This window comes from Drosophila eugracilis, unplaced genomic scaffold (genome assembly GCF_018153835.1).
Source record: "Drosophila eugracilis isolate 14026-0451.02 unplaced genomic scaffold, ASM1815383v1 contig_367, whole genome shotgun sequence".
Lineage (NCBI taxonomy): Eukaryota > Metazoa > Arthropoda > Insecta > Diptera > Drosophilidae > Drosophila > Drosophila eugracilis.
In genome coordinates, this window is record NW_024573224.1 from 6,250,338 (window position 1) to 6,264,020 (window position 13,683).

Genomic DNA, 13,683 nt, shown 5'->3' on the forward strand with positions numbered 1-13,683 from the left:
CGAGGAGAACCAGAGAAATGGGGTCGGAGTTGAATCAAACGCGTCTGGGCCATTAAATCGACACCTTTTATGGGGTGGTAGAAGGAGGGGTCATGGGCTGGAGAGCAAGGAGAAATGAAGTATAAAAGTAGCAAAATAATAAAAATTTATTGAGAAATAAAAAACAATTTAATTTATTAGTATTTAGTGTAAGAGGAAATAATCGAAGTTATAAATTTTTTATGCCAGCCCAAGCCAAGCCAACGCAAGCCAAGCCAGGCGAGGTCCTTTAAATGCCAAGTGCCTGTGAATAGGAGGATATAGTGGGCGGGCAGTTAAAAGGCAGAGGGAAAACAAATGAATTGGAATACGTTGGCAGTCGGTGCCAAAAATAAAGCGGAAATGCTGCCGGATGTGTGTCCATGTTACGTGTGTGCATGTGTCTGCTGCTAGTGTGATTGTGTGGGTGGCGAAAGGAAAGAAAGGCATGTCCTTATATGTATTGGTAAGTGGAGAAATCCAGCCAGCACTGTGTGGTGTGTACGTGTCTATTTGTGTGAGCTAGTGTTTCAGAAATGCTCGTCTCGGATGTTGAGTTCCAACTCTTATCAAGTGTGTAGATCTTACTTATGACTTTGGCCCCAAAAGTTACTGGGGGTTAAAGGGGATTTAAGGGACGAAAAGCGTTTAAGCACCGAGGCCTCGCCGCAGAAGGAAAGTCCAAATTTGTTGGCTGTCGTTCTGGCTGGCCTCGATGCTAGCCTCGTGGCCGGGTAATTTAATTTATCGTCTTCTCTGTTAAATGACGCTCAAGAGTATAATTCGACATCGGAGCACGCGGCTAATGCGAGCACAAATTGCGCGATACCCACGATAAGATGTATTTTCCAGATATATGCTATATATATCCCAGTATCGACAACAACGCCAACCTTTGAATTGCTGGCAAAGCCCTTTGTCTTTTTTTTTTTTGGTTGGTTGGAAGCATATCATCACTTGGTGGGTTGCAAAAGGAAAAACGTCAATAATCCTGACAGTTTATAACGTTTAAATAGTAATTTGTAGCTACACATCATATTTGCATGTAATGAAAAAATGATTAAAGGGGGATTAATATGTTTTAAAGGATTTTACAGTTTTTAAAGTCGTTTTAATGTGTTTTTTTAAAGCTGGAAAAATGTGTTCATAACTTTCCCGCAGATAAGCTTGCTAAAAACTTATAATTTGTAACAGCTAGTTGATAGCCAATTTACTATAAATCATATTTAAAATATGTTAATAGTTTAAGTATGAAAAAGGGAGGATTATTTTAAGGTTTTTATATGTTAAATTAGAGTAACTCTTAATTTAAGTGATATTTTTAAGAATTTTCTTCAAATTTCTCTCTTTACCTGCATGTTAACATCACCATAAACTTGTTTTTTTCAGTGTTTCACTGCCAGAAAGTGCTCACTTTGGCTCATGTTTTCTCTGGCGTCGAGCGCGTCAAGTGTGCGGCTTTAAAAACACAAGCAAACACAGACGCGTCCCCGTGTGCGCAATATGCAAATGCTGTTACCAGTTACCAGTTACCCGTTATCCGTTACCAGTTACCAAAAACTCAAAGACAGGGGAACGGCGTGAGCTAGAGCGTAAACAATGCACATTTTAATTTCAGCCCAGTTCGTTGCCACAGAACACAGAACGGAACACGGCAGTGGGACAGAGCGAGAGAGGATATGTGCCAATAAAAAGTTTGGCAAACAAAGTTGGCGTCACAAAACTGCAACACATTGCAGCTGGAACAGCACCAGAGGCAAACTAACTGCAGAGCCAAAAATCGGAGGCAACGGGGCAAAAACCGAACGGTGGCACCGCAAGTGCTCTGGCATAACCTGATTTTCGCTTTTTGGAGGTCCTTCCTCCTCATATCAGCAGCTTTACCCTTTTCGCCCAGGTTTTCCCCCAAAAGAGCGCCTTTAAGTTGTGTCTGGAAAGCAAAGTTAATTAACCCTAATTTGTATGTTGTGCGTGGAACTGGCTCTAAGCTGCTTGGTCCTGGGTCTTCTCTGCAAAATTTGGTTTGCTGCAGGAATAGGAATGCACAATTCACCTGTCACAGACTCTACTTCTTCCCTTAACCCCTAAACATTTTTGGCCAGGACAAGTGCACCAGCACTAGCAGCAGCAGCAGCCCAACAGCATAAACGCTGTATAATTTATGCATTTTATGTGGACCGCAGCAAAAGAAGCCCAGCTGTCCCAGACACCAAGATACGTGTATTATGTATGTGGCTGGCACATTTTTTCCGCTGACTAGCTGACTTGGCGAGTGCCAGGACATACTTTTTACCCCACTCTTTGCCGTTTTTCCTAGAATAAGTGAATTTTCAGGCGCACAAAATCACTGCAAGTCGCCGAAAAGCAGGCAGCAAAAAGCTTAAAGACCAAAATGTTGTCGGCAAAAGACAGGGGAATTGTGGGTTTCATGTCCGACAGCCAGTCCTTGGGCATAGCTAAGCAAGTAACTGGAAATTGGGTGTTCCTATAAATATGGTGGCACTTTAACTCGGTGTAGGAGAAATTCTATTAAAAATTGAACAAGTCCTGGCCTTGTTCGCCTGAATATTTTACACATTTTAGGGATAGTTGTAGGCCTTGGCTAAAACCAATTGAAAGCCAAACAATTAGCCAGCTTGACAGGGCACTTATCAGCCAAGTCAAGATATTAAAAAACATAACACTTGTCTCGGCTCAACATTAAAATGGAAATATTTCGTACTTGTATTCCCTTGGCCGGCGACCATTGCTTTTTATGCCGACATGCTCACGCATTTTAATTAAGAAATTAAATTAAATACAAACTGATGCGTAACAGATTCCTCGTTACTAATTAAAATTCAATTTCTTGCCATTAAAATGAGCAGCGAAAAGGCAACCGACGGAGGCAGGGCAACATCGCCAATTACAAGCCAAGCCCTTGGCGTACCTCACCTCCCTCCCCACCATCAACACAGACAAACCGCGCGAGGGAAAACCAACGAAACAGGAGGCGTGGCAGCACGCCTACGCCTACGCCGCCACGCCCACTGCTTGCCAATGCTACCCTCGCAGAACTGGCAAATTAAGCACGCAAAATTAATATGCAATAAAAAGGCAATAATAAAAGTCGAGCCAAGTCGCGTCGAGTCGAGACCTCCGATAACTGAAAACAATTTGTTGTCTTTCCTTTTGCACTTCACTTTTATGTAAGTTCTTCCTGCCCCATCCCCCTTCTTCTTCCACCCCCCTTCAAGCTGGGGAAAAATTGAATAATTTCTTAATGAGAGTTGGAAAAAGTTTGCAGCTTCAAATTTTCCAATTAACATTTTATATTAAAACCGACATTTGATTGATTCGCTTTAAGGCTAAGCCGATGCAACGGAGCGATGCGGTTGGCCATCGGGGATATTCGCTTGATAGAACAAGGCCTTAGGAACATCCATCCATCCAGCATCCAACATCCAACATCCAACAATGGCAACCGCCGGCCGGGCGAACAAACAAAAGCTGCTAAAATACTTGAAGCAACTATGCCAAGAGTTCCCGAGCTGGAAAAGTGGAAAACTCCCCGACCGACCGGGCAGTTGAGTAAAATTGTTTGCTATTTGCCAGACTAAACGGCCCAACAAAGCGTTTTGGGTGAGGTCTGGGGAGTCCTGCAGGGGTAACAAATTACTTAAGAAAACTGTTCTTGCCTTATTGGATTAAGTACAGAGCGACCGAAAGCAGTTTCAGGATCTCTCAAAGCACAATTACCAGCGGCTCTTTGATAATTTTCTGCCCAAGATTGGGTTCGAGGCCCAAACGCTTTCCGCAACTTAAAGCTGTTGAAATGTTTGTCCATCTGCCAACTGTCAGTTGAGTTCACCCTTTCGCCGGATTTCGTTGTTATGGCCACGTCAACTTGCAAATACTATTGGCCCAAAGTTGGGAGGGGGGCAGAGACTACTCCCCTTCGCAATCATCCATATGCCGTGGACTTTCGGTCTCGTCTGGCGAGCGTTTATACCACAGCCTTGTATTTACCCTGGAGGCCCGTTTGGTGTATTGTTATACAATTTTGTTGGAATTTATTTACGGAGTTTTGTGCCACACAGTATAAACATCGAACTTGGCACAATGGAGGACTGGATGGTTAGATGGCTGGCTGGGCTGGCTGGGCTGGATGGCTGGACTGTGCTGGGCTGGGCTGGATGGCCGTAGAAACAAAATCAAAACCCAAGACCAATATCGAAGCCAAACTCTGCGCTTGGCCAAGTTATGGCTTAAATTTCTATCCCAGCTCGCAGCGAGCACGGATAGCTGATTCGTGTTCTGCATGCCAAGAGGCTATCTATATATAGATATATATATATCTATATACTTATATAAAAAGGGGAGTTCAGGGGGTCAAACTTGATGCTGCTGCTGGGCGTGGCAGAAAACACAAACAAGATAATAAGTTCATAAGTATTATTTGCAATATAATCTCTCTTCCGATTTGATTTAAAATTCTAGCAGCCAGTGTCAAAGTTTTGTGACTCCTGGCCATTTGCAGGGCGGGTAAAGGGGGGGGTGCGAAACCCATTTCTTTGAGCTGGGGATAAGGCTGAGCTTCCTCAGTTAATTGGTCATTTCTGTGGCAAGCTGCAGTAGTAGTAGTAGTGGTGTAGGGAGTAGAAATGAGATAGCCCGGTTTAGGGATCAAGTGGCAAGTGGCTTTGCTCTGGCTTAAGGGCTACTGATTGGGCCAAACGGCAAACAAGAAAAATATGATAAGCGCCACGTGCTATCCTTCTTGGTAATCCCTCTCTCCTTCCCCAGAAAATCCCGCTCAATTTGCAGTGCAAACTTGAAATTTGCCAAGGACCTCTAGCTAATTAATCAGGGCAACGCCAAGTCGCAAGTAAACAGCAACTGCCACCTAACAGCATTTAGCTAAAGCATACTTTGGCTAACACTTGCAAACTTTGGTCCTGCCATAGCGGCGGAGTTAGAGGGGTCCTCGACCGAATAGCATGCTCCACTGGGCTCTCGGGCAAACTTTCACTCTGCCATCTTCTAACTGCAATTTATGAGTGCAGCGGGCCACTGGGCGAAATTTGTTTACAACTTAGGCGTTAATTGACACAGCCACAGAACAGAGGCAGAGGCAGAGGCAGGGACAGAGAAAGAAAGGACTAAAGTCTGGGCCCAACCAACTGGGTTTTCACAATCCAATGGCCAGGACCCCAAAAAACACAATGCACGACCATCTGACAATATTTATGCTGGCAAAGTAGAGAAAGTTTTCAAATAAAATGTAACACCTCTGGCAGGTGTGCCCCTTAACCCTTTGCAACTGCAACACCTCTCTCTTCTCTGAGGTCAAAACTTGACAACTTTAATGAGACAGCAGGGGAGAGTGAGGTGAGGAATCACACCAGATTGTTGTGCAATTAGCTAAAATGTGCAGGCTGTCAGGGGAAAAACCCTATCCCTTCTTTTTCCTTATCTCTCATAAAAGAAAAATCGCAGCAAAGAGTGCGAGTAAGCCGTAGGCATAGTAAATCAATGTCGCCTTAATCCTCGCATAAGGCACTTTATCAATCAATGCAGAAAGGATTTAGTTTGAGTTTTTGTCATCGCCTCGTTAATGCATGACAGAGGGTTGCAAAAAAACGGAAATAATCGGAAAACAGAAAGAAAAGCCTCACCCAGACACGCCCCGAAACGAGTGGGGAAAGTCGTAATAAGCAATAAGCGGTAAAACAAAGTAAGACCGAATAACACAGTAAATCACAGGATAATGCCGCACTCTCACACACACTCACACTCTCACACACACTCGCTGAGGCATCGAAGCAATCAAATTAAATCCCAATCGCACACTTTGGCGGCAAGGACGAGGAACAAGGACCTCGCGACGACACGACAAACGGCGATAAAGCGTTATGGTTCATTAGGCCCGCCGATTGCGAAGCGGTTTGCTTAGGTGCCGAGATTCCCGAGGTTCCCCTTTATGAGAACGAGAATGACTACGAGAATGACTATGAGAATGGGCCAGGGCACGGCACACACACAATAGATGCGTATATCATTTCAGGACAGCCTTGTCACATCAGCGCCCACGATGACATTGATCCCCGTAGCCTAAGACGAATGAGGATGTGGATAAGAGGGTTGCGAATCGAGGCTTAGGGGTTGCAATCTGCCTTGCACTTAATGTCAATATCATGAAGTGCCGCCATATGGAACTGCCGCCACTGCCACTCGAAATGCAGCAATTGTCACCCAGCCAGAATGCTTGGTAAATGTTTGCAATAGGAAATTAGTAAACCAAACACGGAACTCAGAATCCGGCACTGAGAAAAATATGATATGAAATTTTATAAGAAATTGGACAAGTTTTCTGTAATGCCTGATTTTGTATTTAACTTAACAAAAACTAATTTATTTTCATAACACGAATTTGTACATACTTTCAATTTTATATAATAATTAATTCCAGTTCTTAAACCCCGTAATTCCCTCAGTGTAGCTAGTCCCCAGTCCGTGTCGAAGGGCAGACAAATAAATAAAACATGCGTCGTATTTGTCAAATCTGTTGCAATTGTTCCCAGCCCAGCCAGAAGTGTGACCGATTCCAGGTCCAAGTCCTTATCCTCGCCCCTTTTGTCCCAAACTCCAAACAATCGTATGGCCGGGCACGACTCATTAAACTTGCAAACCTCTCCTCCACCGTAACCCGTAGCTGGGAACCCAATCCCTGGCAGGCATGCTGGACAGTCGACGACCCTTCCACAAAACCGTTTGATTTATTTGACACTTTGTGCGTTTGTGCCCTGACACCGGAGCCTGACACCTGCGCGCCAAATTAATGCAATGAAATTTGCCAAACTTTTATGAACGAGTTAAGTCCACTAGCCCAGAGGAGAGGCCGTCGGAATAAAGGAGAAGAAAGCGCTAAAAATACGAGGAAAATACAATATTAATGAGTTTCCAATGTTAATAAGCTGAGCAAAAGAAGGGTGGCCGGGATGCCAGAGGGGTGGAGAGCAGGACGTCAGCTGCAGTCCGCCGGGCGAAAATCCCTTTATAATTTCATTTTAGCCTCAACTTGAGAAATAATTTAAAAACTTTGTTATGTATTCTTAAAGTCATTTAAGCACAGACGCCCAGAGAAGTTGCCACGGGCTGGCGAAATAAAATAAAAAATGTGACATTTTAGACGCTGCGTCGTTGATGAGCTGCTGATGAGGCGTACTGGACAGGGCCAGTAGATATAATATGGTATAGTAGATCCCACCCAGCGTTATCATCTGTCAACCAAAGTCGAAGTCCGACTTCGCCAGTTCTTCAGCTTCAGCTTCAGCAGCCTGCGAGGCCGAAAAACTTTGCGCTCGTCTTTTGTGTTTTCCATTTTTTTTTTTAATGTTTTTGTTTTCCTTTTTTATATTTTCCACTGCCACCAGTCGCAACTTTGCTGGCATAAAGAAAAATGAAAAATAACTGAGGAGCCGTGGCTCAACAAGCAAAAAAAAACATGAAAAAAACAAAACAGAAAGGAATGCTTAAAACAAGAGACGGCACTTTGCCGAAGGCCGAATGCCCTTTTTTCGGTCTAAAAGTGAGAATTTTCCTTTTGAAAAGAGCTGAAAATTTATGGAAAAGCCGGAGAAGCTTTAAGTCATAGCGCATAGCAGCACACTTTTGTGATTTCTCGCCTCGCGAATCGTAATGATGGAAAAAGTATCTCCTGAATATGAAATGAAGCAGCTGGACAAATGTCGCCGGCGAAAACTCGGTCCTGGCCAACTTGAGCCGGCCCATTGGCACTTTGTGCCGGGGATAATAATAATAAAGTCGCTTCGCCTGGTGCGGTTGGACAACAGCTGCGCTCTTCTGGCTTTTGCTGGCACTTTTGCTTTGGGCCAGAACAAGGCAGAGGATAAGGATGTGAATGTGGAAGCCCAAGCAAAACGCACAGCTGGCGTCGAACTTAAATTAGCTTGTACATACAATCCGCTTTTCACAGCGCCCGGCCAAAGTTCTTATCCGTGAATTTATCTTTCATATGGCAATGTGGAAACTTTGGCCTCCATTCCCGGATTGTTTGCGGTGGCACTCTGAATTTATTATTGCAACAACCACCACGGCGACCGGACCAACCAACCAACACTGTCCGTGTGGCCAAAGTGCTTTTGATATTGTCGCCAATATAAACATTTTATCATAAAGAGATTAGACGCCGATAAGCGCGGTTGAGAGCAAACAGCAGCAGCAGCAGCGTACAGCCCAGTCAAATGAGGAAAGTCCTCCACCGCACTTTCGAGATCCCGGATCCCGGCCTCTTTGTACGTTGCTCTCTGATTTACGGCTTCCTGATGCCAGAGTGCCAAACAATGCCGTGCAATTTCCCCATGCGGTGAAATTAATTTGAAGCATTTGCAGGCCCACCCACTTTCTGGGTTGGTTGCCCAGCTGAAAGTGCAGCTGAATGGTTCTCAGCCAACTGCAGGGCAGCCGTAAAATGGCCACATCCCATGGGCCACACCAGGAATCCGGACTACGGATCCAGGATGGGGCCATCTGTTTGCCCAGCGGGCAGGGCTGAGTGCTGCCCTGCTGCTGCACTCACTGTCAGTTAAATCCCGGCGCTGCATTACGACAACCTTTCCTCGTTTTTACCCCCTTCTTCTTGCCCCCTTGTTACCCGACAAATGTCTGAAGATAAAGCTGCAAAAATATTTTAACCTCCTTTGGCAGCATGTCGGATGTCGGAGGACACTGGCCAGCACCCACACCGAAAACCAGGCCAATCCCTGGGCCACAAGTAGCCCACAGTGCCTCCTCATTGTTGCCAATGCTGATGATGATGATGATGATGACGATGCTGAGGTAGCACTACTCCACCTGCACTAAGCACTCTTTTTGTGTTGTGGCTGGTTTCATATTTTATTTGCGGCCCCAAAAAGACAAAAAAAAACTAGCAAACCATCAACCAGGTGCATGTCCAGCTGCAAGTCCATGTCAATTTGCTTGAAGTGCTCCGCTCGAGAGCCGGCAAAGCCAATGCCAAACGCGCTGCAAATTAAAATTGCCTAGCCGTTGTGCCATAATGAAATGGCTTTCTGGTTTAAGCCGGAACAAAATGAAAGGGCCCAGTGTCACCCAGAGATTTTAATGAAGTTCCTGGCAAAGGAGTAGGATGAGACCGTAAGTATAGTGCCAAGCCAAGCCAAGCCAAGCTAGACAGAGCGAGAGTCACTTTATTTTATTAGAAACCTGTTTACCAAGCATTTGCACACAAATTAAATATGGTCCGCTACTCCTGGGAGCAAAGTGGTTTCCGCTGCTGCCATTAGCAGTCGCTACAGTCAATTCAATCAGACCAGTTAGCACAGCTCAAAGCCAACTTTGCAGACACGTTAATCGGGGCCAAACACAATTTCTTCATTTGCTCGGTGAACTTTTTAATATCACCTCGATGATGATTATTATCCTCGATTATGAGGTTGCCAACCTTAAGTTCTTCCCCTAGACATAGTCAAAAGTCTTGTTCAGGCAACAAGTTCTCTTACACTCTCTTTCTCTCCCTCTCTTTCTCTGAGGATTCTTGCCACACATGCTCTGGATGGGGTAATAAGCGGCACATTGCCCCATGCTCTGCGTTTAAGTGCGATTCCATCTCTGGCCTTAAATGCAGCAATAAACCGGAATCGCTTTCACTGGAGCAACTGGGGCAACTGTGCTCTCTGTGACTAATGTCAGCTCCTGACATTCATGGCAATAAAATTCCACTCCTTACAACATGTCAATCTCCCTTACCCGCCGATCCGGCCTGGGTTTATGTTTATGATTTAATTGTCAATAAAATAATCATTTGCAAGCCTTTTGCCAGTGCAACCGCAGTACGTGCCAAACAGAGTTCAAGCAAATTTTTACCAATAAACGAATGTGGCAAAAGGGAAAAGGGCAGATCGAAGCCACAGACAGGAAGGGTATGCACTGAGCGAAAAGAGAGCGTAAATTGAACTTGGAATAGTAGAAGTCTTTTGTAGTTAAAAGATTTTCCCCAAAATTGTTTAGAAAACAAGTTGATTTAACCTTTTCATCTATGGATTTCGATTTCATAAAGTTCTTAGAGGAAATTAAAATCAACAAAGGATTTCCACAACTATGGACATCATACATTATTTACTTACAATTTCAAGAACAAAAGCCGGGAATATGGCAAATATTTCTTTGTGTGTAGAATAGGGCCAAAATAAACCGACTAAAACTGTAGGGGGCCACAGGAACTGAGAGCCCTGGCTGGCACTTAAGTTATTGACGAGATAAAGTTGAGGATTTTCTGTGCATTTTTGTGAAGTGCCAGCTGAAGCCCATAATGACGGAGCTCGAGTTGGATAGCAAGCGGAGGAATATGGAGATATGGGCTGTGGATATGGCTTGTGGAGCAGGGAATCAGTTGGATATGAAGCTGGTAAGTTGGCTAGGAGGCTGGAGCGGCGAAGCTGGGTGAGATGATGGCGTTGACGTTGATATTGTCGACAGTTTTGATGCCTGTGCCGGCAGACTCACGTAGAGAGATGAAGCAATATGTGCTGCCCGGACTGAAGGCTTTGAGTGCCTCGTCCTTTCTCAGCATGTGTGTGTGTGTGTGGATGATGACAGGTCTAGCCTGTTTGCTCAAATGCTGCTCCTTTGCTCATGACACCAGAAGCAGGACAACAGCCAAATCAAACAAACCAAAAAAGAAGGCGAAGAAGGAAACCAATAAAAAGCCAAGCGAAACGGAGGCGGAAAAGAAAACATTGTGACCAAGCAAGCAATGCCAACGTCCCCCAAGGATACACAAGAAGAAAAAAATAGTAAAATGTTGACAAAATAAATACAAAAAAAAGGTAATGCAAACTACTTAATTAGATATTTTATAAGTCTGCCATTAGCAGTTTTATAAACTATAATTTATTGATTAAGTTAGAGGTTTATAAATTATTTTATAAAATTCATAAATCAACGATTATGAAATATTTATTAATGCATCTTCGATCGTATATCATAAAGTGTTTGAATAATATTTTAAAGAGCCTCGAGAGTGTGAAATATGATTATTGAATGGCTGATTCACATGATTGATTATTTTCCTGTGTACATGTAGGCATCGCTTGCCTCATCGATTTTCACTTGAGTCTTAAACGCGACGAGGCAACTCTCCGGAGTCGCACAAACAAATGCGCGTAAATTTTGCTTAGCGCGCAATTCAAGTGCAAATACTTGACACCGCCGCACCTAAACTGGGGAAAAGTAGAGGAGGAGGCTCTGAAGGTGGAAAATGGAAGGAAAACGGTTGGTTAAACGGGTCGGGTGGGCAGGGAATGATGGATGAACACCAGCCTACTCAGTCTTGCAATGCCATCAACTTGTAGGCCTCAAGAGCCTCTCGATGCGTCCTCGTCCTCATCCACGTCCCCGTCACACGTCAATATCCTTTTTGTGGTTTCCTTTTTTTGTTGTTTTCTTTGGTTTTTCTACGTCCCCTTCCTAAAAACCCCAACAAAAACATTGGCAACTTTTCCGGCTCATCTGCCGCTGGCATTCCACCTATTATCGTTTGTTTTAACCAAGTTTTGCACTGCCTGATGTCTGATTTATTTGCATTTGGGTTTGCGGTCCATGCAGTTAATAAATTTCACTTACCCACTCGCACACAGACATCATGAGTATATATAGTATACTATATAGTGTTATCTAACTGGGAAATGTGAAATGAGGTTGGGGATGAAGGAAGGAGGGGTGAAAACAACTTTTACGAAATGCGAGAGTATCGAAAGTTTTTGGGTTAAAGTTTTGCTGGCGCAACTTACCTATGTCAAATTGATTAGTTGAGTCGGACAGCTGAATCCAAATCTGTTTTTCCCCCTGAGGCGATTTGGGGGATGCAGATAATTTGATTGTGTGATTTATGTCACAATATATATTCAACATTAATGAAGATGAAGGAGATTTGCGGTTGGCAAATGCGAACTCTATCTGCCAACTGTTTTGCACTTCATTAATTGTAAAAAAAAATGCTAGAATAAAAAAGGATTGTGGGTAGATGGGGGAAAATGCAGTCTGACAACCGCAAATGCAAATATTTGAAAAGCGGAGCTGCGATGTCTGTTAACTGGTCTACAAGCCAAAACTAATTGTTACTGACACTCGCAGTTTGCCGAAGAGCCAGACAAACGTCCTGCAGCAATTGAAAAACACCATGGAATCAGGGAGTTCGCCGAAAATTTCCAGGGACTGGGAAAGGTACTGGGAAGCTGAAGCTACCAGACAAAGTAAAGTTATTTGCGGTTCATTATTCACTTTTGGATTTTATTTCCTTGCGGTACTCGTCCGGGCACGATCGAAGACAGTGATGGACAGCAGATTGAAGTCCGGTTCGAAACACGTTGCCCTTCTGTGTAAGTTAAATCCTCAAGCCCCGGTGCTCTCGAGCTGCATGCAAAATGACCTGACAATGGAGTAGCGTTTGCCCAGCGAACTGGAGCGGATTGGTGGGGATTCGGGAGTTTGGGGTGTGGGGTATTGGAACCCGGACGAGACGACGTTTAAATTGGGAAATTTTGCTTGGCTGCATTCAAAGCAGCAATCGAGGAGCATTTTTGCTCTTTGCTTATTCATCTAGCAAGTTGAAAAATAAATTAATAATGCGTTCTTGCCACTGACGGCAGCTGCAACCGCACAAGGAGGAAAAGTTGGAGAGGGGCACTGAGACACTGTCAGGGACTTGGAAAATTCGTGCTGAGCTTTTTTGCGCGCTATCTCTCTGTCTCTCTCCCCTCTCTCTCTCACTCTATATATATATATATATATATATAAAGATATATGCAGTTTATATCTGACTCGTCGTCCGATTCCCGCCTTTCGTCCCTGAGTCCATGACCACGTCCATCTACATCTTCTGCGTCTCTTTTTTTTTTGCTCATTCTCCTACCGACACCCCTGGCCCTAAAATTTAATTGCATCTTTTTCAACAATTCTAGCACAAAATGAAAATTCATGCAAACGTTGGCAGATAAAAACGGAATCCCAAAACCAGTCCCTCCGCAAAAAGTAAGTGGAGGAGCGAATGGCCAGAGGAATTTAAGCTTTCAGTTTAGTTCAGTCAAGATATGAATACTAATAGCCACTGGAATGTTTGAGTAGCCAAAGGACATTGCACCGCCGCATCCCTTAGCATTTGCAACGCTGCTAAGGAACTCGGCCAGATCCCAAGACACCAGGGTGGCTTCCTGCTTCTTTGGAACTCTGGTGGTTCCTTTTGGCTGGCAATGTCATTACTCTTATTTGATTCCGTGGACATTCGCATAAATGTCAGATTGAGTTTATGCACAGGCAAAAGTTGAGTCCTTGAAATGCACCCAACTGCCGGGCATTTAAATGCAAAAGGCCTTAGTCTTTGGTCCCGAGACCAAAGACAAAAACGTGGCGAAGAAAAGCAATTAGCGAAATTAATTGCTCAAGTTTCGCTTTGAAATATTCATCCGTGAGATTAATTCGCCGGCCGACAAAGCTCCGTCATCGAGCATCGCCCTTCCCCACAATTTGTGGCTTTGACAATTGAATGGCTTTGCGGCCGGGACCGCTGATTGACTTGGCCCTTCTGCACGCGATTGAATTTGCAATTGCCAAGGGCTTGCCAACCTGGGGATCAGTGATGGCAAT

The 13,683-nt window shown here is 44.2% G+C and overlaps 1 protein-coding gene across 3 annotated transcripts in view; it reads right to left on the reverse strand.

Moving 5' to 3' along the window:
- The window catches only part of LOC108115884 (cell adhesion molecule 1), a 125,789-nt gene that overhangs the window by 49,639 nt on the left and 62,467 nt on the right, over positions 1 to 13,683 (reverse strand). The window lies entirely within an intron of this gene.